The sequence below is a fragment of the Leptinotarsa decemlineata genome, unplaced genomic scaffold, assembly GCF_025532065.1.
Source record: "Leptinotarsa decemlineata unplaced genomic scaffold, Ldec_3_MD MMD2_tig00000199_RagTag_RagTag, whole genome shotgun sequence".
NCBI classification, from domain to species: domain Eukaryota; kingdom Metazoa; phylum Arthropoda; class Insecta; order Coleoptera; family Chrysomelidae; genus Leptinotarsa; species Leptinotarsa decemlineata.
The window spans coordinates 8,493,826-8,500,752 of NW_027412544.1; positions in this window are offsets into that span (position 1 = coordinate 8,493,826).

Genomic DNA, 6,927 nt, shown 5'->3' on the forward strand with positions numbered 1-6,927 from the left:
TTTTTCGTTTCACGTTCGGTATTCACATAAAATAAAATACGTTCATTTGCACGTAGTTATGTTCGTATTGAGAAGTAGAGGAACAAATTTAGTTTTGTAATTATCTGCCTAGTCTAGTGATCACGTATTTAACTCAATAAAATCATCAAATTTATTCAACAATCATTGCTCATTATAGACTAGGGTTTAGCCTTCAAAAATGGTAAAAAGTGAAAAAAATAATAGTAGGATAAAACCCATTAGAAAAGGAGGAAACTATAATAAAAATGAAAGGAAAAATAAATTACAGACAATCTGAGTTCGAAAAGTGGGAGGTGGTGAGTTTTTAAAGGTAAAAATGGTTTATCTCGATTTCCGTCAAAACTACAAGTCCTATGAAAAAAAGTAACATAGTTGTAGTTAATAAAAAGATCTTCAACTTTTGTATTTAAATTTTTTTCACATAACCTCAAAATTTATGTGAAAAATTCAAATAATCAAGTTTCTGTTTTTAATTTTTATCTTTTTCAAAAAAAAAATTCATACGGAATTTGGTGAAAACCTACCTTTTTATTTGATTTGAAATATTTTTATTTTTCACCTTACTTTGACTTAATATCAGAAAAGTAAGTACCCTAATTTTCAATCGAAAATTCTCGCATTGAAATATCAGCTTTTTTCAAAAAGTTGGTATGCTTTTTGTTCGTTGAGATCTCTACTTTCTGAGGGTGTTAAAAAAAATACACCACTTCAGTAAATGATCTCAGAAAATGCAAAAAATGGAAAAAAACTTGAATTCGATTTTTTTAAATCATTATGTACAATTTCATAAAAAAAATGTGATTGCTGCAATTTTATTCAGTTGAAAAACTCATTTATTGAATTTTAATTACATTCATGTCATAGAAAATCTCATAAAATATAAATAAACGTGTGAATCGTACTATTGAATTTAGATACTTCATTCTGATTACTTTATTAATTATAATATTTTTCAAAACGTTGATATTGTTATTTATAAATACCTCATCGTGAATTTCAATCACTTATCCTTTAGTTTCTTTGTCTTTGATGCCATTTCTTCATCGTTAGATTCGACAAACCTTTCCAATTCTATATAGTTGATCTTCGAAATCTTCAAGACCATCACCTTCTTCGTCTCCAATATTATTTCCAGTCTGCATTGCTTCGTCATCCACAATTCAATTTCATCTGAATCATTAACTTCCTCGTAGGTTTTGTTTTCCATGTTGGAGAAATTTTTAGAACCATGACAATTTGAGCCTAAATTTGTACATTTTAAACCATGTTTTCGACAGCCACATTTTAAAAATCTGTTTTGAAATCTGTTTTAAAATCTGTTTTTCCGTTAATCAGCTCAGTAATGGGCATAATCGAATGATTCTGAGAATCGAATGATAAGTACTCGAGTGATCCCAAAAATCGAAATATCATTCGAATGAAATCATTCGGATACTACGGCACTCGTCACTCACCGATTTAATTCGAGATCCGGCAATGCAAGCAATAAGCACGCAATCACTCGATACTCATGAGGTCATGTGCCCATGTGAAACGCCCACAATAATGGTGAAATTCGGAATGAACTGGATTATTTTATGAGTTAGGATTGTTTGAATTTGTCGCACTAAGAATACAAACAGAGAGCATTGAAATTGAAACAGTGGCAATAATTTTTCAGTTTGGAGGATTCGAAGCCGCTTTAACGAAATTTCTGTTATTACTCATAAAATCCATTATTTTTTCTACTCTTACTTATTGTGTAGTTGATATCTTTATTCTGTTATTATTACTGCTTTGATATTGAACAATGCGGCCTGGAGCTGAGAAATCTATTGTTTGGGAACATTTCGACAAAAAAGAGAATCAAATTCAGTGTCGAATTTGCAAGTTTTTTGGTACCTAACACAACCAACCTAAACCAACATAATTGATTTTCATTTTTATGAGGACTTTTATTTTTTGTTATGTTTTCAATATATTTCAACAAGCCACCATTAAATTTCAATAAATGTTATCGTCAACAAATTTCTGAACATTCTCAGCCAACCTGTATTTCACCACATCTTACAAACAAGTGTCGCTATAAAGGCCGGCACTGCACTGGTGCGTAGCGGCGCAAGACTTTTATACTGTTTTCGACTATTTCACTCACTACTAATTTTATTCGATACATTCAACATTCGAATAATCTGAATCATTCGAATGATTCCATTCGACATCTCGAGTGATTGCAATAATCGAATGACCGATTATTTTTAATTCGAATGATCCCATCAATCAGCTGTCGCCTCTATACGAACGACAACTCTCAGAAGTTGAGAACCTTATGCGAGCTAAGGACTAACGAGGTCTTACCTTTTAACGTGTGATTCCTAACACGGAATTGAACTGTTACATCCAGTTTCAAAGCTGCAGCAAATAGTTTTTAACAATACTTCCGGAATTAATTCATTTCCTGTAAATTTGGGTATAATGCCACGTTGATGTTACTTCCAGCCCCTATCTGTTGCTGTCAGTTCGTTACCCAACCACGTTTGAGGCTTTTGAAGCTGATAATATGCCCTGTAACAATGTTGTTCTGCTACTTCTTCTGGGGGTGGGAGGTTTGCCAAAATGAAAGATGATTTAATTTCTGTCAATTGATATTTTTGAAATCTTAATTGATTCAGAGTTATTTTTTCATTTTCACATTTATATTGATTAATTCTAATCTTTTTTATATCTTCTTCACTTGCATATTTCTTATAAAAAATATTGGCCAAATTTGACAAATTTTTAGCGTCTAATAATGAATTTACAATACTTTTCTTTCTTCTTCCGGCAAATCCAGATGTTGTATCGCAACCGGAAAAACAATGCAGAAATGCAATAATATTTTTGAAGGATTCATGTTTGAAAGTATTAGACATGAAAAATAGATCCTTTACATTTCCAGAACCTGGTTTGAGAAAATAAATGTCATGATTATTTGAATTTATTTAATTTAAAAAGACCAAAAGATCAGTATCTTGACCCACAAAAATGACATGAAATGAAAGACAATATAGCTGCTTGCTGCGTAATGTTTTTCTACGTAGCGCAAATATTTATTCATGATCTCTTCCACCGTTTCATTTTTTTTCAGTAAAAATCCACCGTCGACGACATGCACTATGCCGTCAGAATGCGTTGGTCTATTCACACTCACAAATATTCGTAGAGTTGAGATTTAACATTTTTCCTGAGACCATTTTCAATAAAAAGTGACAGTGGAAAAGGTGCAAGGTCGTATTGTAAATAAGTTTCCATATTTGTTTCTTAATTATAGTAGTATATTTCAATTTGCAATTTTTTCGTTTATCAATGTAACATGGAATCTCACTTTTTTGAGTTACTAAAGTGTAAATTTCAATAAAGAGATCAAAATTGTACATAAAATTGAAAAAAATCTAATTATTCGAGTTTTTTCGATATTTTGCATTTTCTGAGAACATTAATATAGTAATGTATTTTTTTACTCCACCAGAGTGTAGAGATTTCAACGAACGAAAGGAACACCGACTTTTTGTAAAAAGCTGATATTTTGACTCGAGAATTTTCGATTGGAAATTAGGGTGCTTTTTTGACATTAAGTCAAAATAAGGTGAAAAAATTAATATTTTAAATCAAATGAATTAGTGTATTTGGGACATAAAAAGGTAAGCTTTCACCAAATTTCTTAGAAAAAAATTTATTTTGAAAAAGATAAAATAAGAAACCAAAAACTTGGTTATTTAACTTTTGAGGTTATTGAGGTTATTGAGGTTATGTGAAAAAATTGTGAATACAATTGTAGATCTTGTTATTACCTACAACTTTGTTACCTAACTTTTTCCATAGGACTTGTAGTTTTGCCGGAAATCGTGATAAACCATTTTTTACCTTTAAAAACTCACCCCCTCAAACTTCTCGAACTCAGATCGTCCGTGATTTAGAAAATTGAATAATTCAATTTTTCAAGTAACGGTTAATAACAAATAACTATTCGTGCGCTACTCCCTATCAGCTGATTTTGAAATATAATTTTGTCAGTCTTTATGAAATTTATTCTTCAAGCAAATATTTAAGTGCATTATTTTTCACAACAGTGAATATTAAATTAACTAATAATAATTTAAAAATATAATATGCTATGAAAATTGTGTAAATTTCAATCTACCAAGGGGATTTAATTTTTACTGACACTTGAGACAGACAAAATATACGCGGGCTTAATGCACAGATAAATACACACTTTAATTGTGGAATATAAAAATATAATCAACTTAGTGATGACTTGCAGGAAGATGTTTACTTTCACTTTCTGAATTATCACTGTCAGACATATTTTATTTTTTAATTATTTAAAAAAATAATTCATTTAGTAAAACACAGATTATGTAAACTTTAGTAAAAACAACTGTTTACACAATAGGTATCCGAGTTCAGAGTAACGTAACGCCGAACCAGTAGAAAGAGAATCGTACAGTCAAATAGCCAGCAATCGATTTTAACGTGCGGCTATAGATGTTTCATATCGAGAAGTTGTTTACTGGTGACCGAGATATAGCATAACGCCGAACCAGTGAGAAGAGGATCGCACAGTCGCTTGAGCATGGAGACCCGTCGCCACGGCATGCGTTACACGCCAACAATTTTAAAATTTTACCATTTTCTTGGTGACAATTTTTGTTTTTCTCCACTTTATTGCGTGATGATCAGAAAATTTTAGAATATTCCGTTACCTCTCTTTTCTTATATTATATTATATTCATGATGTTAATTTTTTCTTACATCTAGAAGTCTTGAGGTTTGACCTATATAATTTTTTCCAGCGGGTCTAGATCCTTCTGGTCGGTAGCTAAAGCTGTTAATAAAAACTTAACAAAATCCACAATTCCACCACTAACACAAGCAGATGGTTCAATTGCAACAACAGCCATAGAAAAAGCTGATCTACTAGCAGTACTAGCTGAACAATTTGCGTCCCACTCCACAGTCGATTTTCTGGGAAAGGCACCACCCACTATTCCCACACTAGAATCCACAATGCCGGGAATAACTTTTCGACAGCGTCTAGTCAGGCAAATTTTGATACAGCTCAATATCAACAAGGCGTCTGGCCCTGATAAAGTGCCCGTCATCGCACTTAAAAAATACGCAAATCAACTCGCACCAGTATTTTGCAAACTTTTCAACCTGTCTTACAAGAAAAGGGTTTTTCTTCTTGTTGGAAGATAGGAATAGGAATATTTTATATATACTTTGTCTTAGCATTTACTTTTATACATTTCTATATTCCAATATTTTGAATATTTATTTCATATATACTTTGTAATAATAGCATTTCCTCTAACTGGGTACTCCTGTTGGAAATAAATTGCTCTTTTTTTTCAATGACAATCACCTGATATGATGCCCTTAGTTTTTTGTGTGGGGATTCTAAAGTATACGTTCACAACCGTAGTCTATAAAAGGTGCTCCTAACAAAATTACCCCAAAACATTCCATAATGTAACTGAATTCGTAAACAAACTTAGTTTTCATTAGGAAGTGAATAGTGAAAATGTCAAACATTTATTGAGATGAACTAGATTGAGTTATGAATCCTTCTTTCTGTGAATTTTTTTTATTTTTCGTTCGGTTGACGAAACGAATATAAAACTGTTAACTACTTAGGACAGTGTTTCCAACAGTGTTGGAAAGAGAATTGAAATATCTATCAAACGAGGTATCTCAAAACCCCTTCCTATACAGAAAATTAAAATAAAGCGTAAAAAACCCTAGATAACACCTGGAATTAAGACGTCCTCAAGAAATCTACGGTCCCTTAGTTATATAAGAAAGTTCAGCTTAAATCCAGATTTCCATGCCTACTTTAATAACTACCGTAGAATTTACCGAACTATTCTCAAGCTTGTTAAATCTAGCTATTTCCAAAATAGAATTAACTCTGCGAATAATAAAATGAAGGAGACGTGGTCCATAGTAAATGACCTGAGAGAGAATCCTAAAAAAGGAACAGTGTTAAAATTTCAATCAGTGCAGACGAGATCAATGAGTTCTACTGTTCAATTGCTCGCAAGCTTGATAATAACATAATCGTCCCTTATGACCCTCTTATCAATGTTCATAACTGTCATACAGGAGATACTTTTACATTATACGATACTAATTTTGATGAAATTATCGAAGTGTTTAGGGATATTAGGAATAAAAATACATCTGGATACGATGACATCTCCATGAATATATTTCAGAATCTTCCAAGAATAGCGCTTGAAACTCTTGTCGCATTAATTAATCTTTCGTTACGCAACGGTAAATTTCCTTTATTCTTGAAAAAGTCTGTGATAATTCCCTTGCACAAAGGCGGAAACTTAGATGATCCCTCTAACTATCGTCCAATATCACTTATACCGACCCTAGCAAAAATAATTGAAAAACTGGTGAAAAAAGGCTCAATGAATTCCATATTGCTCATAAAATCATCAAAGAAAATCAATTCGGATTTCAGGCTAAAAAGAACACCCAAGATGCAATTTTTTACTTCCTGTATGAGGTATATTCAGATATAAAAGCCGGAGATGTAGCTGCAGCAGTATTTTGTGACCTAAAAAAGGCTTTTGACTGTGTAGACCATAAAATACTTTTGCGGAAACTACATTGCTACGGCTGTGAGGGAGTTACTTTGGATTGGTTCGAATCCTACCTAACTGGGCGCAGTCAAGTCGTAAAAAGTGAAATAACTTCAAAATATATTAATATAGATTATGGAGTGCCACAAGGATCGGTTTTGGGACCCACTTATTTTCTTGTATATATCAATGATTTACTGTGTATAAATACTTCTGGAAAAATTACCTTATTTGCTGACGACACCACCATTTTATGGCATAGTGAAACTGTTGAAGATTTGAATAATAA